This window comes from Molossus molossus, unplaced genomic scaffold, assembly GCF_014108415.1.
Source record: "Molossus molossus isolate mMolMol1 unplaced genomic scaffold, mMolMol1.p scaffold_m16_p_20, whole genome shotgun sequence".
NCBI classification, from domain to species: domain Eukaryota; kingdom Metazoa; phylum Chordata; class Mammalia; order Chiroptera; family Molossidae; genus Molossus; species Molossus molossus.
Genome location: NW_023425356.1, coordinates 45306213 through 45314429, shown reverse-complemented (window position 1 = coordinate 45314429; position 8217 = coordinate 45306213). Strand labels below are relative to the sequence as shown.

At 51.1% G+C, this 8217-nt stretch overlaps 1 protein-coding gene across 1 annotated transcript in view; it reads left to right on the top strand.

Moving 5' to 3' along the window:
* Positions 1–7621: 7621 nt before the first annotated feature.
* The window catches only part of FAM20B (FAM20B glycosaminoglycan xylosylkinase), a 39080-nt gene continuing 38484 nt past the window's right edge, over positions 7622–8217 (top strand). Inside the window, exon 1 of the mRNA XM_036273322.1 lies at positions 7622–7744. The gene's annotated coding sequence lies outside the window, so the exon portion shown is untranslated. The remainder of the gene's footprint in view (positions 7745–8217) is intronic.

The following is an 8217-nucleotide window of genomic DNA, read 5'->3' as shown; positions in this document are numbered from 1 at the left end:
CTCATTGATGTTTCTATCTCTCTCTCTCCCTCGCCCTTCCTCTCACTCTAAAATCAATAAAGAAAAAAAAAAGATAATCAGAAAAGGACTGTATCCATCAGGGTCTAATGGAAAAAACTAGACAGTATTTGAACAGAGAAAGTTCAATACAAAGAATTATTATTATTATTATTTTTAATCCTCACCCGAGGACATTTTTCCATTTTTTGCACAGATAGAGTGGGAGGGAGAGAGAGGAAGAGAGAGAGAGGGAAACATCTATGTGAAAGGGACACATCGAGTGGCTGCCACCCGCACGACCAACCAGGACCGGGGACAAACTGCAACCGAGGTACATGCCCTTAGCGGGAACCGAACCCGGGTCTCTCTGGACCGCAGGCGGATGCTCTAACCGCTGAGCCAAACCGGCCAGGGCAATACAAAGAATTATTAACTGCCCTGGCCAGTTTGGCTCAGCGGTTAAAGTGTCAGCCTGCACACTGACAGGTCATGGGTTCGATTCTGATCAAGGGCACATACCTGGGTTGCAGGTTCAATCCCCAGCTCTGGTTGGGGTCGTGCAGGAGGCAGCCACTCTATGTGTCCCTTTCACGTCGATGTTTCTCTTTTTCTCTCTCTGTTCCTCTCTCTCTCCCATTCTATCTGAACAAAATAGGAAAAATGTCCTCAGGTGAGGATAAAAAAAAGTGAATAGAACTTTCTAGAATACAAAAATAGCAGCCACCACCTGCTTCAGCTGAGACAGAGCTCCAAGGAAGCCCCTCCCCTCCCAGAGCGGAGATCCAGACTCCTAGAGAGGGCACAGTCATGACTCACTGAGTAGCAAAGAAGTCGTGATGGTACCATAATAAAGGGACTTGCTAGAACTCTAAACGTGCTCAAAACCCACCCTCTAGGACGCTGGGAAAAGCCATTTCTGGAGAGATGTCTCACTGGAGGCGCCGGGAGGGGTGGTGGGGAAAGCAGCTGGCCGCTGTGCACTGCAGCAGCCGGGTCAACTGCGGAAGGGCACCCCCTGCCCCAACAGAAGAAAGCTTCCTCCTCCTTGCAGTGCCTCTCCAGCGCCCTCTACTGGCTTACCATGGTGTCACCCAGCAAAGGAAAAACTCTTGAGAGGTCCAAGATGATTTCCACGGACCAAGCAATGAAGGGTGGATTGGCGCTGAGAGCCATGAATTGATAATTGGCACAAAGATCTCCTAAATATTATTGTAAGAATAAAATGAAATAATATATATGATGCCCTTAGCACAGGGCTTGGCAAACACAATGAGTTGTCAGTTAATGACAGTTACTATACTAGTGATTAGTTGGCTATTAGCAAAGAAGCCTTTCAGTGTATTCTTGGGAAGCTAAAGAGTTATCAAAGAAAACAAGTTCAGTTGTGTTTAGATTAATCCGATGACCTCAGGAGTTCAAGTGGCAGTTAGTACTGTGGGCAGGATGAAGGATATAATGAAGTGGGGAGAGACTCAGATAAGAGTACCCAGTGGGCCCTGGCCGGTTTGGCTCAGCGGGTAGAGCGTCAGCCTGTGGTCCAGAGAGACCTGGGTTCGGTTCCCGCTAAGGGCACGTACCTCGGTTGCAATTTGTCCCCGGCCCTGGTTGGTGGTGCGGGTGGCAGCCATTCGATGTGTCCCTTTCATGTCGACGTTTCTCTCTCTCTCTCTCTCTCTCTCTCCCCCTCTCTCTCCCTCCCACTCTATCTGAACAAAAAAATGGAAAAATGTCCTTGGGTGAGGATAAAAAACAAAGAGAGAGAAAGAAATACTGCCTACACCTTCTCACAAGTCAGAAGTAGCCAGTTCCAGGTTTGGTTACTTCAGTGACTCAGAAAGAATCCAGGTGGCAAGAATGTGGAGCCACTGCCATTCATACGCGGCTGGTGTGAGTGTAAACTGGTACCACCCCTTTGGGAAACCGGCACCATCTACTAACGCTGAACGTAAACACAGCCAGTGTTCCGGCAGCTCCACTCCTAGGTAAACCCAAACATTCTTCATCCTGCAATGCTCATGGCAGGACTATTTGTAGCAGCCCAAATGGAAACTACCCACATGGCCATCAAGAAGAAAAATCGATAAATTGTAGCATAATCTCCAAGTGGAATTCTACTCCATAGTGAGAATGAATGGCCTGCAACTACACACAATGTGGCTGAACCTCAGAAACATAATGTTTAAAGAAAGACACCAGACACAGAAGAGTACTATGTACTCAGAAAATGACTTACCAGGCAGGGTCCAATCAGGTTCTATCTACATTAGGTACAAAAGCAGGCATAGATGTCGGGATAGTGTCTATACTTGGGGGCCGGTAATGATTGGAAGATGCTAACTACACAAGTGTGTTCCACTGGTGAAATTTCATGGAGCTGTATGCTTGTCATTTTCTCTATATATGATAGTTCAGAAGTTTAAAAAGACAAAAACAAAGTGTCTGATACTTTGTTTTTCCTTTCTGCCTTCTTCAGTGTTGGCCTTGTTTTTAGGCTTCTGCCCTCATGGTTGTAAAGTTGCTGCCAAACTGCATACACCACTGCTTCACAGCGCTGCATCCAAAGGCAGGACATTGGACGTTTTTTGCTTGGTATTTTCCCTTTCGTGAAGAGCACAACCCTTTCCAGATGCCCTCGGGGTGATTTCTCCTCAGGTCCCGTCAGTTGCGGTTGGTCATAGATGTTGCAGCAGGATGGAAGACTGGACAAACAAGTTCTAGCCCGGCCAGCCCCTGCCAGAGGCTAAAGGAGAAGGAAGGGTGAGAAGCCAATTGTGTCTCCCCATATAGTAAGAGCCATGCATGCTGCTGAAAGTTAATCACTAGCCAGGTCCAGGGAGACACAGCTCCTTTCGAATAAGGGCTGGGTGAGAAGGCGATCCTAGGTTGTCAGAGAGCCCATCCAGTGGGTATCAGGAGGCAGAACTGGACTTGGAATCCAGTCTCTAGTTCTCATTCGACTCTAACCAGCTGTGTTTCTCTGGGCAGGTTACGTCAACTCTGGACCTGTTTCTACATCAGCAACACGAGACTGGGCCAAGTCCAAGGTCAGTACATCCTTATAGGAGACTTCATTACTCTGCGTTCTTGAAAGAACATTGAACTGCTTCTGTTGGTGTTTTTGAGGTTGGTTTGTCTGTAAGTACTTTTTAAAAGCAACATTCTTCACCCCTGACAATAACCTTTCCCACCCCTCCCTCTTCCTCCCTCCACCTGTTAGACTTAACCAGGGAGTAATCCATCCTCCACTATCCCCACCTTCAAAACACCACATGAGTACCAAGTAGGGATAGGAAGGGCCAGAATATTCAATTTTTTGTTGCTGTTAATCCTCACCCAAGAATATTTTTCCATTAATTTTTAGATAGAGTGGGGGGAAGGGGTGGCACATGAGAGAAAGACAGACAGACAGACATGGATTGTGAGAGAAATACATGGATTGGTTGCCTCCTACACAACCCCAACCTGGCCTGGGATTGAACCTATTACCTAGTTATGTGCCCTTGACTGGGAACCAAACCTGAGACCCTTTGGTGTGCAGGCTGACGCTCTAACTGCTGAGCCAAACCAGCTAGGGCTCAAATGTTTTTTTGTTTTTGTTTTTGTTTTGTTTTGTTTTTTATCCTCACCCGAGGACATTTTTTCCATTTTTTGTTCAGATAGAGTGGGAGGGAAGAGAGAGAGAGAGAGAAACATCGATATGAAGAGACACATCGAGTGGCTGCCACCCGCACGACCAACCAGGGCCGGGGACAAACTGCAACCGAGGTACGTGCCCTTAGCGGGAACCGAACCCGGGTCTCTCTGTACCGCAGGCCGACGCTCCAACCGCTGAGCCAAACCGGCCAGGGCAGGGCTCAAATGTCTTTTTATATAACCAATGCTTTCCTCAAATTTCTAAAGAAATGAATTGTCTGAGAATAGCTTAGCTACTACTAGCTGACTTCGCTCAGTAGGTACATGGGCATCCCAGCTAATGATGCTGTGACTTTAGTTCAACCACCGATGCATCCTTACTCAGTGTTCCTAGCAGGAAAGGGACAAGTGTGCTCCTTTACTCACGAATGTCCTGTCACTATCTCCCAGGCTCCTGGCACATTGGAACAGCATGAGCTCTCCTCCAGCTCTCTTCATCTTTCAATTTTTTTTTTTTTTTTTTTTTTTGGTACGTGCCCCTAGCGGGAACTGAACCCAGAACTCTCTGGTCCGCAGGCGGATGCTCCAACTGCTGAGCCAAACCGGCCGGGGCTCCCTTCATCTTTCTTGATGTAGAATTCACTTCATTGGTTTCAGTAGGATCCATCATTGGGGTGTATTGTCTTAACAGAAGGAGGGTGTGTGTGTGTTTGTGTCCATGTGTGTGGGCACCTTGAGACAATAGTCCCCATAGACCTTACCGATCGCTGGGCTGTTACTTGAGTACCAGGGCTTGACAAATTGTCAGAAACGTGGACATTCTGAAACAGTTTAAGGAAACCGCTTACAATGATTCAGGGACCAAGAAAGAAAAGTCCAGTGCTCCTGAGTTCCCACGTCTGTGGGACCTGTTCTCAAATGTCTCTTTTGAGTATTGAGTGTCTCGCACGGGCCACGTACAGTGTTAGTGCTACCGAGATACAGATGAATCAAACAAACCTGTCCTCAGCCTGGCAGTGCTTATGGTCCAGGGGGAGGGGTCAGACACATCCCCAAGATGTCAATACAAACCATACTGCGAGAGGTACAAAGGCAGGGGGCTCAGAAGCCAGGAAAACACCCACAGTTAGAAGGGTCAGGAAAGGCTTTGTGAGAGAATGTCATTTGAGAGAGATGTAATGTTTTTCAGAAGTGGAGTTGGGGGTTTCCAGAAGACTCCATCACAACCATGGGGGCAGGGAAAGGGGACGTCTTCCGAGTAAGTGAGCCCTGTAGGGTAAGGACTTTGCAGAAAATGGGTCTGGAAAAGTGGACCGGCACCCCAAATGCCAGGTAGAGGAGTTGCCATTGAATTCAGCAGATTGTGGACAAGCCCCTGGAGGGCTCTGCACTGGATCCTCTGCTGAGGACATGTGTACACTGCCCTTGGCTGGAAGGGGACAGCCAGATTCCTGCTCTGGGTCAACTCCATGCACTTCAGCACATCAGAGCGGAGAAGGTACCCTGCATGAGGCACACCACAGGTGGAAATGATGGTGAAGTGACATCAGACCGTGTCTTTAAGAGCCTTGCAGTTTGGGGACAAAGAAAAGAGAGGCAAAGGGGGAGATTAGACAAGGATAGCTTGAACCACAATACATGACATGAGCTGTGAAGGAAGCATCGTGGAAGTGTTAGCGAAGTGCTCAGACCTTCCTAATGGGGCTGTGCCTGGCCTTCCATTCTGTTTGTCAACACTAGACCGCAAGCTCCTCGGGATGAGGGCCAGGCCTTCCTTGTCTTTGCATGGCCTGGGTCTGTCTCAGTGTGTGGCACTTGGTAGACAGTCCCTAAAGGAAGGGAGGGAGTGCAGGAGGGGGGAGGAATAACTCTCTCATCATGTATCATCTGCTGAGTTGTCTGTCTTTAAGTTCACCTAGCACTGCCTACCTTTGGTTCATACTGTCCCTCTCTTGTCCCACCCATATTTGCTCACCTCAGTCCTACCTCCCTGGTAGTACCAGCCCACACTAGCTCCCTGGACCCGGATCCTTCAGTGATCACAGGGTCTGTGCTGCATAATTTAAGCCCCCATGTTCCTTACAGCTGTCCTGTAAACTCCTTGAAGGCAGAGTCCCCTTCTTAAATGATTGCATCCCCCGCAATACCTAGACTACCTTACGGTTGATTGGTTGGGAAATAAGGCCCATCACAGGAGGAGAGGGCAGAAACTGACATCCTGGAGGTGGGGCCCTGTGCCTGCTGTGCATGCATTCACAAGAGCCTGGAGAGTGTGGCTCTGGGGGACAGCACTGTTTTGCTCTCTGAAAGCAGAGTCAGAGGCCCCTGTACTCATGGCTCTCCTCTGAACACAGAAGAGGGGAAAGCGTGTCTGTCCTGCAGTGTGTGAGGCAGATGGAAGGATGTGACGGATATGAATTAAGCACTGGAGTGGAAGCTGTGAACCACCCTCTCCGTGCATCCTTAAAAGGGGATCGCTAACCAACTCAGGCTGCGGGATACGCAGGCCTCCTCCCTGGCCTGTCTTTGTCAGGGTGACAGGCAGGAAAGGAGAAACCTTTGGGTGTAAAGTGTCTTAGAGAAAGTGTGAACTTGCTCTTCTGCTCTATGATTTGAACATCAAGTGAGCAAGGTTCAGGGAGATTAGCTGACGGTAGGGAGACCAATGTTCCTGTGTAGAAAAATGAGGGACTCTCATTACCATCAGCTCCTTTCCCCAAGAATTATGTATTCTATGGACAAGAAATGGACTCCCAAACCTTTTCAGACCTTTCAATGAAAGGCTGATGCAACTCCTGCCTTTGACTGTGTACTCCTCACAGTAATTAATGTGTTCTGCAGAGGGGCTGCCTCCCTAACTGGATTGTCTGCGTTGGTGTCAAGCCCAATTATTCCTCTAGGATCTCCTGAGAGTAAGTGGTCACATTTCCTAATTTAGTCATTATAACAACCCTGTAAAGTAGGTGCTATGATTACCTCCCATTTTCCAGATGAAGAAACCGATAACTCTGAGTGGGTAAGATGCACACCCAAGAACAGACAGACTGTAAGGAGGAGTTCTTTCCATGACATTCTGCTGCTCAAATGAACTATGTAGGCTGAACAGGGCGTCTGCTCAGTCTTTCCCAGTCGCACATCTTATCCCATGGAACAACGTGCATTTTAGTATTTCAGGGGCAGGCACACTAGGTCCAAGCTTAGTACACGGTGAATAACTGTGTGGATGCATTCATTGTACAGCGAATGCTCTGTATGGAGTCAGTGGGAAAAAACAACTTAAGGGCAGGGAGAATCTTTCAGATCATTCATAGGGCGCCTACTGGGTGCATGTGGCATTGAAGAAGCACGACTGCTCTGCCCTCATGGGCCTTACAGTCCATTGCAAGGGACAGGCGTTAAACAACTAATACTACAGTAAACTAATGACAGTTTTGTTACATGCAACTACATGTAGCAGGAAGAGCCATCTGGCCTCCCTGGAGGAAGGCTGGTCTCTTTAGGCCCCGGGGATACATTTGGATAAGCAGAAGCAGGAGTTGAGGCAAATTAAAAGGGCAAAAGGAGGAAGAAAACTGCATCTTACAAACAGAACTTGACCTGAGGGCCCCCAACTCTCCAGTCCCACTGCCTGCTTAGGGAAACCGGAAAAGAAAAAGCCAGCAAAGTGAGAGGTCAAGTTCCCTGCCCAGGGCGGGCCGGCTGGGAGAAGGAGAGATGTGAACCAGCAGGGAAGGAGTTAAGCAGCCCACTCAGACCGAAAGGGTTAAAGAGAGGCGGTTCGGAGCTCATAGGCCCGCCCACCGGAGGACGGGGGCGGGGCCTCGCGGAGTGAGCCCTGGGATTGGCCGCAGGGCCGGCGTTACGCTAGGACCGTACCAACAGTGGGGCGCCGCGGAGGCGGGGGTGGGTGTGGGACAGCCGGCTCAGTGCGGGGAGAGGTGGCCGGGAATGGCCCGGCTGGGGGTGGGTGGGAGCCCCAGAAGCGGTGGCAGTGGCGGCTGGGAGCGGTAAGCACCGCGCTTGTGGAGTGGCCCCTCCCCGGAGGTGGCCGGGGTGGCCTGGCCGCACCGCACGGCGCAGGTGGCCATGGAGCAAGCGTAGAGCCCCGCAGGTGAGCGGCTGGGGGTTGTGGAGGTTGCGTGACCCCCGCCAGGGCGCAGCAGGCGGGAAAGTGCGGGAAAGTGCGGGCAGCGCGCGGGGGGCAGGGTGCGGTGCGGTGGCGCTCTGGGCTGGGGCCGCTTGGGGGCGGGGCGCCTCCCTGAGGAGAGGAGCGGGCACCGGTGCCCGGAGCGTCTCCCGCGGGGGCAGGTCCCGAACGTAGAGCCGCCCGGGCCTCCTGGGGTGGTGGGCTGAAGGGACCTGGCCTCCGCCAGCCAGCGCCTCCTCGGCTCGCCTCGGGCGTGGGCCTTACCTGGGGACGCCCGGGTCCACCCGGAGTCAGCTAAGGACCAGCCCTTGCGCCTGGCTGTGGCCGCTTGTGGCGGCTGGCACCCGTGCCGCCCTCGTGTCCCGCGGGGCGCCCGATGCCCTGGCCGGGGACGGTGCGGTGCCCGCTGGCCCTCTTCGGGGTGGGAAGCACCAGTG